General features: G+C 42.4%; 1 protein-coding gene across 3 annotated transcripts in view; it reads left to right on the top strand.

Annotated features, from left to right (window-relative positions):
• Positions 1-14,610, top strand: part of UST (uronyl 2-sulfotransferase) — a 321,381-nt gene that overhangs the window by 180,857 nt on the left and 125,914 nt on the right. The gene's annotated exons all lie outside the window — the stretch shown is intronic.

The raw sequence follows: 14,610 nt of genomic DNA, 5'->3' as shown, positions 1-14,610 counted from the left end.
CTAACTCTTGGATATATTCTCTGTTTTGGTAGTTAAGTGGATGCCAGCAGGTCCAGGCCTGCACCCAAATCACAAATTATAGAGGAAAAAGAGCTTGACTTTCAACAGACCTACAAAATCCTGAGCTTGAGTCTCACTGAACACATTTGGATCAGGTGCCCATCTCTTAACTGGTTTCTTTGTTCAGTGGATGGATGTGCTGGTTGAGCATGCTTGATTCAAACACCCTCCCCTGAAGCAGGAGTTGGCAGCCCTCCAAAATCCCATGGACTGCAAGGGAGGGAGTGATGTCCTAGACGAAAATGGAGATACTGTTGCTAGAGGACGAAGGAGCAACTAAAATGGTTAGTTTTAATAAACTACGGTGAACTGACTCAAGTTTGCCATTAGTCTACCATGAGATTGTGGATATGACTGTAGGCAAAGAAAGATAAATCATAAGCTGATATTTTAACAGTCAACAGAAAAATGGAAATGTATTTTGTTTGTTTGCTGGTGGATTTATTTAATTCTTTGCTCATCCTTCAAATAATTTGAGATATATATAAAATGTAAAACAATGATAAAATATAAGCGAAAGCATATCAGGGATGTGGTAAATATAATTTGAAATTAAAGCTGTATGGAGACTATAAATTCAAAAAAAATGCTGTAATTGAACAACCGTTGCTCTGAATTTCCTAGTAGCTACAGGAAAAATGAGGCTGTAAGTAGTAACACGGAGAAGGCAATGGCAACCCACTCCAGTACTCTTGCCTGGAAAATCCCATGGGCAGAGGAGCCTGGTAGGCTGCTGTCCATGGGGTCGTGAAGAGTCAGACACGACTGAGCGACTTCACTTTCACTTTTCACTTTCATGCATTGGAGAAGGAAATGGCAACCCACTCCAGTGTTCTTGCCTGGAGAATCCCAGGGACGGGGGAGCCTGGTGGGCTGCTGTCTATGGGGTCACACAGGGTCAGACACGACTGAAGCGACTTAGCAGCAGCAGCAAGTAGTAACATAGTTCTTATTATCTGTGCAGCAGAAATATACTAGTTTTTCAGATAGTGTAATGGAGTAGAGAGCATGAATTTGGGGTTGAATACCAAAGCCCTGCAGTTGACCTTGGGCACATATTAATCCTTCTAATTCTCATTTCTCTCATCTTTTATATGGCAGTACTTGTACTCATAGTTTTGGGTTGTTTCACAAGAAGATAATTACATACACAGTCAATTCAGTCTCTCAGTCAGGTCAGACACTTTGCAACCCCATGGACTGAAGCACGCCAGGCCTCCCTGTCCATCACCAACAGAGCTTGCTCAAGCTCATGTCCATATAAGCTACCAACAAACAAGAGCCTTGAGATGAGAAAGAAATGTGAAAATTAGGAGACAGTGTGGTAGATTACATCGCAGTCACTAACACAGAAGTGAACTGTGTGATGCTGTATCTCATGGCGTCCCTCGATGACCACAAAGGACATGATGACAAAGAAGCTCATAATGGGGCCAAGAAATTCTGTTCCAAAAGACAGCCTTGTGATGTCCTAACTTGGTCCAAGGCTAAAAATCCAGAGTGTACAGAGAAATTAGGATTCTGTCCTTCAAACAGTCCTCCTAATGTATTGTGTCCATCAGCCAACCTTTTGATAAACAGAGAGCCACTCAAAGACATAGTCCCTGATGGGGGCCTGGAGTGGAGGTATTAGTGAATGATGGACCCCTGTGTGTCAGTGATGTAGGTTGGACATCAGGCCTCGCTAAGACTCTGGTCCAGGATAAGGCTCCTCCTGTTGGCAAGGACTGGGTTTTACCCCACTGCTCCAGGGAAACACCAGTCAGAGACCCAGCAATGGACCCTTAAAACCCATGTCTTTTCCTGTCTGTTCATTCTTCAGCTTCCATTATTTTACCACATTTGTCTGTCTTCACATAAACTCCCCTAACAAGGATTTTCTTATTGCTTATTCAGATCAACTCCTTGACAGTTACAGGGAAACCCAGGAATTTTACATCTGATGGGTACTCTAGCTGTTAAGACAGTTGTTGCTCTGTAAATTGTCTTCCTTTTTTTTCTTTCTATTAGATAGTAAAGTCTTGAGGGATGGCAAATAAAAAATACTTTGGAGAATAATGATTTTTTTACTTAACAGTGTTTGATAGTCTGAATGTAATAATAGCTCCCTTCCCCTGTGACTCAAGAGTAAAGAATCTACCTGTAACCCAGGAGATGTAGGTTGGATCCCTGGGTTGGAAAGATCCCCTGGAGGAGGACATGGCAACCACTCCAGTATTCTTGCCTGGAGAGTTGCATGGACAAGAGGAGTCTGGCGGGGTACAGTCCATGGGGTCACAAACAGTCGGACATGACTAAAGGGACTGAGCACACATGCATGCATAGTAAATGGGATGCTTCATCTATCTTGGTGGGGATTTCTGAAAAAATCAGTTTATCCAGCACCAAGTAACAAATGAAAACAAGAACCAGCCTACAGATACTATGGAAATGGACTCTCCATGGTCAGATCCATGCTGATGGATTGGGTCTATATTACATGCCACACTTGTTCAAAATTAATTCATTTATGAAAAAGTCATACTTGTAAAAAGCCTGCAACATGTAGGCAGTATGACATTTGTTCATCTGAGAGCAATTTTTTTATCTTATTACCATCTTTAGCTAAAAATACCTTATGAATCCTAGATTCTTGTGTGGAGTTAATCTTCCAGCTCAAGTTCACCTTGTTGCTAATTCTCCATCTCATTTCAGTGCGTGGGGGTTGATGTCATTTCATGTAGAAGGGGAATGTATTTCATCTGTCTGCTTCTCCAGCTGTCAGTGAACGTGTGCTGGGAGAAAGCTGCAGGGGTATATTTGGGCCACGACCAGCAAGTAGAGCCTTGTCATTGTTTAGAAATGGCCTCTGTGTCTGCCACTCTAACTCCCTCTTCTGCAGCTGAGGAATGGGGTTTCATGAATGGGTGTTTGAAGAATCAAGAACAATGGGGCCTTTGAGTACTTGGGTACAGCAGGCCCTATTTGTTGCTTACCCCACTTTCATGTCCCCACAGTCTCCTCTTCTTTAGCAGAAATCTGATTTTACTCAAATTTTACTCTGTGAGGAAGGTAATCCCATCCCCACATCAAAGGTGAATCATGAGTAATTTAAGCCTATAGTGGTTGTCTCATTTAGTTTGTTAATTGTTAGTTAAGATGTGGGCTGGTGACTTAGATCTGACTAAGGAAACATGAAGCAAAATTTTCTTAGGACCTTCTAAGTGAGACTTTCATATCTCATAGGAAGCACTTGATAAAGATCATTTCTTCTTCCTCTGGAGTTTAATGTTCTTCATGTGATGGCTGGAATTGTAGCAGCCATCATGCAATATGAGGAGAGCTAATCTCAGGACAATATACTGACATACTAGGAGAGCAGAGCAAAATGGAACAAAAATATGGAATGAATTCTACAGTCTCCATGCCCAAGGACTTCTGTTTTGAAAGAGAATATATTTTTATTTTATTTATTTATTTCTAAGAGAATACAGGGATATTGCAGGTGTCGTTTTAGACCACTGCAATAAAGTGAGTGAAGTGATAAAGTGAATCACAATAATTTTTTGGTTTCCCAGTATCAAAGTTATGTTTACCATATGGAGTATAGTATATGTACAATAGCTGTGTCTTTAAAAACGAAGTCCAGTTCAATTCAGTCACTCAGTCGTGTCCAACTCTTTGCGACCCCACGGACTGCAGCACGCCAGGCCTTCCTGTCCATCACCACCTCCCAGAGCTTACTCAAACCCATGTCCATCATGTCAGTGATGTCATCCAATCATCTCATCCTCTGTTGTCCCCTTCTCCTCCCACCTTCAATCTTTCCCAGCATCAGGATCTTTTCCAATGAGTCAGTTCTTCGAATCACGTGGCCAAAGTATTGGAGTTTCAGCTTCAGCATCAGTCCTTCCAATGAATATTCAGAAATGATTTCCTTTAGGATGGACTGGTTGGATCTCCTTGCAGTCCAAGGGACTCTCAAGAGTCTCCTCCAGCACCACAGTTCAAAAGCATCAAATCTTCGGAGCTCAGCTTTCTTTATAGTCCAACTCTCACATACATATATGACTACTGGAAAAATGGTATCTTTGACTAGACAGATCTTTGTTGGCAAAGTAATGTCTCTGCTTTTTAATATGCTATCTAGGTTGCTCATAACTTCTCTTCCAAGGAGCAAGTGTCTTTTCATTTCGTGGCTGCAGTCACCATCTGCAGTGATTTCAGATACTTTATTATTTAAAAATTCTATCATCTGTCTGAGTGTTCGTGAGTTGTAGTAGTAACATCAAAGATCGTGGATCACCATAAAAATAGAATAATAATAAAAAAAAGTTTGAAATATTGCGAGAATTACCAAAGTGTGATGCAGAGACACAGAGTGAACAAATGCTGTTGGAAAATGGCACCAATAGACTTGCTGGGTACAGAGTTGCCACAAACCTCCAATTTGTGAAGGAAAAAAGCAGTATCTGTGAAGCACAATAAAGTAAAACACAACAAAATGAGGTGTGCCTGTACATTTTTCTTGCTGTTTGAATTGGGCTGGGTGTTCTGTTACCTGCCAGCAAAAGTGTCCTTACTGATATATGGCAATATGCCATAAAGCGATCCTGAAAATTCTTTACTCAAGTTCAACCCAGTTGTTGTTAGAGGCTGCAGCTCCTCAGTTTTCCTGCTTTGTCTTTTTAAGCCCAGTGGGCATGAGGGAGCAACATTAGCAGTTGATGAATTTTGCATGATGCGTTCTCTTTGCGTATCACCCGGGCAATGCACATGTACTCATGAATGTGAAAAATGCCCAAGAAGCCAACTCCATGTAGACAAATCAAGCTGGGAGAGCTAGAAAGTTCTTTATTGGTAGCTACCAACAAGAATTTGGTAGGATATTTTGAGAAAGGGAAAATGACTCAGTTGAGACTATACAGTTTCTAGAGATATCAAAGCATAGCTTCCCAGCTGGCTCAACGTTAAAGAATCTGCCAACAATGCTGGAGACACAGGAGATGCAGGTTCTATCTTTGTGTTGGAAAGAGCCCCTGGAGAAGGAAATGGCACCCCATACCAGTAAGAAGGAAATGGCAACCCACTCCAGTATTCCTGCCTGGAGAATCCTATGGACAGAGGAGCTTGGTGGGCTATAGTCCATAGGGTTACAAAGTGTCAGACATGACTGAAGTGACTGAGCTTGCACGCACCAAGGACATGGCTTAAATGTCATGCTATCTGTGAAACCGTCCCTGAGTCCCCAAGGCCAAGTTCGTCACTCCTTCTCCCTGTTCCATATCCTTGACAGGGCTCTTGCTGCAGATTGTCAAAGCACGTGGTGCCCATGGTTGGTTCGCTTGGCTAGACTGTGAGTTCATACAGGACAGGGGACTAATTGTAATCTTTGTTGTATTCACCCATTTGACAATGATTTATTCTGTATCTACTATGTGCCAGGCATTGAGTTGTACTGAAGATAGAGTAGTAAGGAAAAGCAGAGGCACTCCTACAGCCGTGGAATTTAGACTCTAGTCCAAGACAGAACATCAGATCATCACAATAATCAATTAACTTCTTGCCAATAATCAAATGAATGGCACTCAGGAATTATCTGTTGAAATCAGTCACAAAATTGTCAATATTCCACAGGGTCTCTTGCTTCCTGGAGGCTTGCCTAGGGTCATATTATGAGGGAAAGTCTCCCAATGACTAGCAAGATTCAGCCACAGGATGCAAGCTCTTTTCAAGCCTCTACTTGCTTGAGCTTGCTAAGGTCTCATTGACAAAAGCAAGCTGCATGGCCAGGCCCAAGGTCTCTGTGGGAGGATGTTATACTCCTCATGGATACAGGCTGGTGGGATTGGTTAGGGGCAGTTACTGTCCAAATCTGCCACACTATTTTTAAAGTGTTGATTTTTTTATGAAAACCTTAAACAATGATCATTTGAATCCAAGGATAAGGTTCTTGCTACAAATTCATACTCCCAAGTTTGATTCAGACATTTTAAACAGAAAAAACAGATGGTGTGGTTCACAATAAACAGTGGATCTTAGGCTTTGGTCTTAAAGTTTTTACATAGTGCTTTGATGCGAGGGGAGTATTGGCAACCAAGTGTGTCTGGTCACCTAGTCTTTGTACTATTTATAATGAGGGTAGTCTTCCCTTGTGAAGACTGTAATGAAAATATTAGACTCTTCTCCCCGCCAGTAATCAGGGAAAACCATTTTAAACTGAATGGTTGGCCCATACCAGCAATACCTGCTATATATTATTAAATGTACAGTGTACCAATACTTCTTCTCTATTGCATTATAACAAATGAATTTTTAAATTAGGTTCAGAGTCTAAATTCTAACTAAAAATAACATAGGACAGATTTAAAGAAATAAAGCTTAACTTGAAGGAGATTTTCACATCTTAAAAGTTGATGTAAAGTGTTTGCATATTTTATCTGAAGAAGCCTGTGATTAAGAGAAAATGTGTTGTAGATCTGAAAAGAAAGTGAAAGTCACTCAGTCATGTCCGACTCGTTGCGACCCCATGGACGAACGGTGAATTAAACTGTGTATGTGGGTCCAGTGGAAAGATTATCTACCCCAAGGCTTCTATGAAATTACATATTCTGGTTCAAAAGTTAATGTATAAAATCACCTGAATTGATTAATAATTGTAGTGGAACAACTCCAGATCTAGAACTAATTTGAGGACCCTGAGTTCTCTGGTCTTAACTGGAAAATCCACAACTCTGATACCTAGGATTTTGTTTAATAAAGACTTTTGGGTCACTGAATACATAGCGTAGAAGGAAGTGCCAGAAATGGCTAGAATTGGTCCAAATTTACTACTGCAGTACCACGTACAGTGCCCTTGAGGTCAACAAAACATATGAGGCATATCTACACGCATGTATATGAGGCATGTATATGAGGCATATCTACATGCATGTATACACACACAGGAAGATGAGAGTCAAATAAGATTGACATAACCATATTGGGCTTCTCTTTCATTTTGATAATAAAGACCATGGACAAGGTTTAAGGGACTCTAAGAAGAGTGGTCAGAGGTTTCAAACACAAGTGCAATAGGCCTACCATACATATGTGGAAGCAAGTCCAGGTCCTGGGAAAACTATTTGAAATATTCCTTCAGGATGGTTTATCCTTTAAAACTTTTGCATCCTCCCCATGGCATGTAGACTTCATTTCTCACTTCTGCCAAACATATGAGTATTCCATGTTCATGAGCTAGACTGAGGTTTGAAGTTTAGAGTTTGTAACATACCATAGTAATGAGTTACCCAGATTATGGACAGGTATTCTGTGATTTGCATACTGATCAGAGAAAGAAGCATAAAGAATGTCACAGAATTAGAACTGAATGTGCCTTTTCCTGATATGTATATTTTCTTCAGTTCAGTTCAGTCGCTCAGTCATGTCTGACTCTTTGCGACCACACGGACTGCAGCACGCCAGGCCTCCCTGTCCATCACCACTTCCCAGAGCTTACTCAAACTCATGTCCATGGAGTCGGTGATGCCATCCAACCATCTCATCCTCTGTCGTCCCCTTCTTCCCACCTTCGATCTTTCCCAGCATCAGGGTCTTTTCCAATGAGTCAGTTCTTAGAATCACGTGGCCAAAGTATTGGAGTTTCAGCTTCATCATCAGTCCTTCCAATGAATATTCAGGACTGATTTCCTTTCGGATGGACTGGTTGTATCTTCTTGCTGTCCAAGGGACTCTCAAGAGTCTTCTTCAACACCAGAGTTCAAAAGCATCAACTCTTCGGCCCTCAGCTTTCTTTATAGTCCAACTCTGACATCCATATATGACTACTGGAAAAGTGATAGCTTTGACTAGATGGATCTTTGTTGGCAAAGAAATGTCTCTGCTTTTTAATATGCTGTTTAGGTTGGTTATAACTTCTCTTCCAAGGAGTAAGCGTCTTTTAATTTCATGGCTGCAGTCACCATCTGCAGTGATTTTGGAGCCCAAAAAAATAAAGTGTATTTTCTTGGCATTTGTCGATTTGAAATTTGAAAATGTTTATAGGTTCATAGTATTGATAACATTCACCCAAGGTCACTTGAAATTTGAGTTTTTAGTCAAACTGGAAGTCATTTTTTCCCGAAGCATACTTCAAAGTTCAGCTATGATGGTTTAATCATCACTTTCAAAAATTAATTCTGGATCCTTGGGGGAAATTGCTTCTTTGTATGGGATGTCATTACAGTGTGCAGGGTATTACATTTCTAGAAATAGTGTAATGATGTTGTACCTGATGGAGATGATGACACTAGATAGACCAGAGTAGAATATTTGGGGCACAGGATGCCATTTAGATAACCTTATCCTTGCCTTAACATCATGGGAAGTGAACAGAAGGAACCTTGAAATCACCGGGTTCAGTACTTCCAGTTTATCCATGAGGAAAATTTGGCCTAGAGATGTTGATCAAGGTCCCACGTTCAGAGTCATTCAACTAGTTTGGCCAAGGGGAAAATCAGTTTCCTGACTTTCAGTCCAGGGGACTTTCTTCACGTCACCATACTTTTTCTTACATAATATAGCAAATAAAAGTGTTTAAGGGAATTCCCTGGTAATCCAGTGGTTAAGACTCTGCACTTCTAATGCGAGGGGACTGGGTTTGATCCTTGATTGAGGAACTAAGATCCTGCAAGCCACAGAGTGTGGCCTAAAAAACAAAAGAATGTTTCAAAATATGAGTGTAAAGAAAAAAATTAATAAATTTCCCTCACAGTTTTAGGGAACAACCAAAATAGCATCCTCTAAATGATAAAAATGGAGATGGCAACAGCACCCCACTCCAGTACTCTTGCCTGGAAACTCCCATGGACGGAGGAGCCTAGTAGGCTGCAGTCCATGGGGTCTGGAAAGTCAGACACGACGGAGCGACTTCACTTTCACTTTTCACTTTCATGCATTGGAGAAGGAAATGGCAACCCACTCCAGTGTTCTTGCCTGGAGAATCTCAGGAACGGGGGAGCCTGGTGGGCTGCCGTCTGTGGGGTCGCACAGAGTCGGACACGACTGAAGCGACTTAGCAGCAAATGATAAAAAAGATAAAATGGGCTTCCCTGGAGGCCACCTGCACTGTCGGAGACCCAAGTTCAATCCCTGGTTTGGGAAGATCCCCTGGAGGAGGGCATGGCAACCCACTCCAGTATTCTTGCCTAGAGAATCCCCATGCACAGAGGAACCTGGTGGGCTACAGATGGGATCACAAAGAGTCAGACATGACTGAGTGACTAAGCACAAATGATAAAAATGACAATATTGGTTCTAAAACAACAGTATTTTCATCCCAACAGTTTGTGTATTTAATAGACAGATATTTATTAATTATCCACATGCACAAACCAGGTAGACCCAGTCTACTGGAGCAATAAAACAGATGGATTTGTACAGCTGTATTTGTCTTTCTGTAGATAGCATTAGACATGGAACTATCTCAAGTAGGAGCAGGGGGAAAGGAGAAAGCATAAAGTTCAGATTTGCCAAGGTTTCTGGAAGAAAATGGGTTATGAATAATTAGATGAAACAAAGATGTGATTTGAGAGTTGGGGGTAGAAAGAGTTTTCCACGCAAAAGGCAGCAGTGAGGGAAAAGGGAGTTCTTTAGCGGGTCCTGTATGTTTCCTCCTCTAGAATGGAGGGAACGGGCCCAGGGATTGGAGAGTCGATGGCGATCAGGAAACAGATGCATCTGTTAGAAGACCTAGAATGGCTTGATGGGCAAAAGCCAGCAAGACTCACTGCTGAGTTCTGGACGGCACTGTTGGAAGGCTGAGCCCCGTACAGACTTTGGTGTTTGGTGATGGTCTTAAAAAGCAAAAAACAACAGAGAACTTGAAATGGTTAAAACTGTAGAAGGGAGAAGAAAACAGAAGAAGAGCATAAAGGAAGATTTATTACATGACAAGCCCAAATAAGAATGGGACATATACAGAAATGCCAGAGGTTCCAGAAGAGAACTGTGAGTGCCCACAGAGCTGGAATCCATGAGCAGCACAAATTCCTGGAACTTTTTTTCCCTATTTCATTGATGAATATATATGGTAAACTGCTGCTGTGCTGTGCTCAGTCACTCAGTTGTGTCCAACTCTTCGCAACCCAGGGACTGTAGCCCTCCAGGCTCCTCTGTCCAAGGGATTCTGCAGGCAAGAATACTGGATTGAGTTGTTATGTCCTTCTCCAGGAGATCTTCCTGATCCAAGGATCGAACCCATGTCATTTTCATCCCCTGCATTGGCAGGCAGGTTCTTTATTACCACTAGTGCCACCTGGGAAACCCCATATTTGACAAGGAAGAATGTTAAAATCTTGTGTTAATTTCTAAGGCATTTCCAAGTGATATCTTGATTACAATATGGATTGAAATTAATCGTTTAGTAACTTCAGACGAGCGTATCATTTACTGGGTTATAACCCAGCTCTAACCCTGGATATTCATTGGAAGGACTGATGCTGAAGCTGAAACTCCAGTACTTTGGCCACCTGATGCAAAGAGCTGACTCTTTGGAAAAGACCCTGATGCTGGAAAATACTGAGGACAGGAGGAGAAAGGGGAGACAGAGGATGAGATGGTTCGATGGCATCACCGACTCAATGGACATGGGTTTGAGCAAACTCCAGGAAATAGTGAAGGACAGGGAAGCCTGGTGTGCTGCCGTCCATGGGGTTGCAAAGAGTCAGACACAACTGAGTGACTGAACAACAAGGATGACAACCCCTCTTATAGATGAGGACACTGAGGCTCCAAGATGCAAGGGGACTAGTTCCTGGCACTGCAGTTTCCTAGGAAATTTTCAGGTGGGGATTCACAGAATGGATTTGAACTGTCAAATCCTGTGGACAGTGAGCACCACACCTGTCGCTGAGATCTAGCCTCATGAAACCATGGCTGTGGCTCTTCCCCTCATTGGTGTGAGGAACCATGGAATGGAGGTGCTGAAAAATCACAAAGTGACTTTTATTCCTCAAAGAAAATCACTTCATCTTTAGCATAATATGGATACTAAGGGTCTAATGCTTTAATGGTGTGTAGTGTGAACTTCTGGAAACAGTGTCAGACTTTATTTTTTTGGGCTCCAAAACCACTGCAGATGGTGACTGCAGCCATGAAATTAAAAGACGCTTACTCCTTGGAAGGAAAGTTATGACCAACCTAGATAGCATATTCAAAAGCAGAGACATTACTTTGCCAGCAAAGGTCCGTCTAGTCAAGGCTATGGTTTTTCCAGTGGTCATGTATGGATGTGAGAGTTGGACTGTGAAGAAAGCTGAGCGCCGAAGAATTGATGCTTTTGAATTGTGGTGTTGGAGAAGACTCTTGAGAGTCCCTTGGACTGCAAGGAGATCCAACCAGTCCATTCTGAAGGAGATCAGTCCTGGGTGTTCTTTGGAAGGAATGATGCTAAAGCTGAAACTCCAGTACTTTGGCCACCTCATGTGAAGAGTTGACTCATTGGAAAAGACTCTGATGCTGGGAGGGATTGGGGGCAGGAGGAGAAGGGGACGACAGAGGATGGGATGGCTGGGTGGCATCACCGACTCGATGGACGTGAGTTTGAGTGAACTCCGGGAGATGGTGATGGACAGGGAGGCCTGGTGTGCTGCGATTCATGGGGTCGGAAAGAGTCGGAGATGACTGAGCGACTGAACTGAACTGAACTGAACTGAACTATGAATTTCAGTCAACCTACACATTCAGTTGGGCTTCCCTGGTAGCTCAGTGGTAAAGAATCTACCTGCAATTCAGGAGATCCAGGTTCGATCCCTGGGTCAGCATGATCCCCTGGAGAAAGAAATGGCAACCCACTCCAGTATTCTTGCCTGGGAAATCCTGTGGACAGAGGAGCCTGACGGGCTACTGTCCATGGGTCACAAGGAGTCAGACATGACTTAACAACTATGCATGCACATGCAGTTAACCAGCACGTGCGTGCTTGCATGCTAAGTCGCTAAAATCGTATCTGACTCTGCAACACCATGGACTGTAGCCTGCCAGGCTCCTCTGTCCGTGGGATTCTCCAGGCAAGAATACTGGAGTGGGTTGCTATGCCCTCCTCCGGGGGATCTTCCCATTCCAGGGATCGAACTCACATCTCTTAAGTCTCCTGCATTGGCAGGCAAACTATTTCCAGCACCACTTGGGAAGCCCATTAACCAGCACATTTGTTCTCTAATCATTCTAGGGGGTAGGCCCTTACTGTAGTGTGGGCAAATCTGTCGGGTTAGTCATGACTTTGAACTATGGATGAGAGGACAGCAGCACTCCGGGGAGTCCATGGCAGTGCCTTTCACCCAGACTCTTCTCCAGTAGCAGGCAGGCAACCTTCTCCCCCACCATAATCCTTCATAATGCTGTTCAGAACCAGCCAACAGCTTAACATGGAAGGCTAGGAGTCTACTACAATAGCGGTTCTTCTAAACGGACCTAGAGGTAGCAGGGCCCCAGAGGACCTCTCTAGAGCCAGCCGCCCGACCCTCATCGTCCTAGACTTTCTGTTTCAGTTAGTCTCAGAGTGGGGTCCAGAAATCCGGAGTTTTAGAAGTTTCATAGGTAATTCAAATATATAGCCATTCAGGAACTACAGCTTGTAACATACTATATTAAATATCGTTTTGCGAAGACTTGAAAGCAGGATTGATGTTCATTCTTCCGACAAGACCAGTCCCCAGAGAGACCTATAATCATGGACTATGAAAAATCTAGGTCCAGACCAAGTTTGCTTTTTACCTAGAAAGGCTTCTTTCTCTGCCCCATTTCAAACCTGGGGGAAGTTATTGAATTGTGGATGTCATCTGGTGGTAGTTACTGTTGTGCTCAGGATTTTGGAAAGACTTCTGTTTATTTGGCACACTCCACACAAGCCTGTCAGGCCCTGGGGATTTGTGGCATTTGCAGAACTTACAAGGCAGGCAACATAAAAATATATAAGTCACTGAGTGAAATATTTGGGAGCTCCCTTCACTTTTACAAATTGGCCATAAAATAGAAACCACAGACATAACATTCGTATAACCATGGTTGCCAAGAATGAAGAATCACTTGGGGTGCGGGAGGGAGAGGGAGGGTTTTTGTTGTGTGCTTCTTTGTAGGATGCACAAAGAAAGAGTAAGTATCAAAAATTTGTGTGCAAATGATAATAGGGACATTAAAGTTGAAAGGCCTAACAATTGGCAAATATCTGTTGAGGAAAAATGGGGATTTTGATCTAAAGAGGGCTTTAGACATCTTTTTACAGTCGTTAAGTTTACCATTTGAGGGTATTCGCTTGTCTTGATAGACATTTTAAGTGCATTTAGGATTTTATATACATTTCACTGTGACGTATTGCTTCCTGTTTTTTCCTTTCCTAGTGAAGTGGGTCACAATATCTGAGGCAGCTGTGACTGCTTACAATAGATTAGGGGAAGGAATACAGGGGAAACTACATCCTTCTCTTCCCCTCCCGTTAGCTGTTCTGACACTCTGGACTTACATTAGCTTCTAAAATGCATCCTGAGGAAGGAGCAAGAGAGGCCAGTCGACTCCTGCCAGTTCCAGCTGAGCATCTGGGGACATAAGTAATGGATGAGTAATGCCCGATGATTCTGGTTGTGAGAGTAAGACTGTTGAACAATAGCATTTAATGAGATTGGACACATTCAAGACATGACAAAAAGAAATAGCATCTCTGTTGCAGAAGCCAAACTAAAGGTCATTTTCACCTTTTGATGTTTTATTATATTAAATAGAGTGTCCTTTTGGGGTCAGGTTAGCTGTGAGCTGGGTTTTAGTTGTTACGTGGTACTTTTTTAGCTTTGTGACCTTGAACACACCAAATGATCTCTCCGACCTTGGTTACTCATCTAAAAATACTCCTAATATCCATCTCACAGGGTACTTGAGTGGGTGAAAAGACAAGATAAAGCTCTAGTCAAGTCAAACACAGATTGGGCTGTGGGTGGGGATGAAGGCGACTAGTGGTACAGGGTGGGGGAGGGAGTTGGAAGGGGATGAATTAATCCACATTGTCTCTAGACCTCAAACTCTGTCATTGTGTGAATCTGTGATCTATGAGAAAGAGAAGGGCACACAGGAAAGTCGCTTAGGTACTAGTAATGATGTTTAAATTATTTGAAAATGTAAATTCCTAGAGAAATGTACCCTAGAGTGAAGAGAGTTATGCTATTTGATTCACTATTGTTAACAAAGATTAAAAAAATGTATATGGCACAGAGCCTGCACTTGGGGGTCAGGGTCAGCCCTCCATAAAAATCTGTCCTGTTTTTGTACCATCATTTCAGAAAGTACACATCAGAAAAGATGAGAAAGTTGGTGAAACAGACTTCAGGAGCAAATTTATAGTTGTACTAAAAACAAGGATGAGCAGCAACTCATTGCCATTGTTAATTTTAACACCTATCCCAAAGCCCCAGTCAACTCATTGGTCTGGCCTGACTAAATCTGCCAGTTTCCAGTGAGTTCCATAGGTTTTTAGAAAGGATTTAAAAGCCCCACCCTAAATTTGAGAAAGGTTATTCTTTGTGATGGTGTATTGTATGTTGTGGC

This window comes from Bubalus bubalis, chromosome 10 (genome assembly GCF_019923935.1).
Source record: "Bubalus bubalis isolate 160015118507 breed Murrah chromosome 10, NDDB_SH_1, whole genome shotgun sequence".
Taxonomy (NCBI): domain Eukaryota; kingdom Metazoa; phylum Chordata; class Mammalia; order Artiodactyla; family Bovidae; genus Bubalus; species Bubalus bubalis.
Note: the sequence above shows the minus strand (reverse complement) of the source record. Positions and strands in the feature narration are given on the sequence as shown.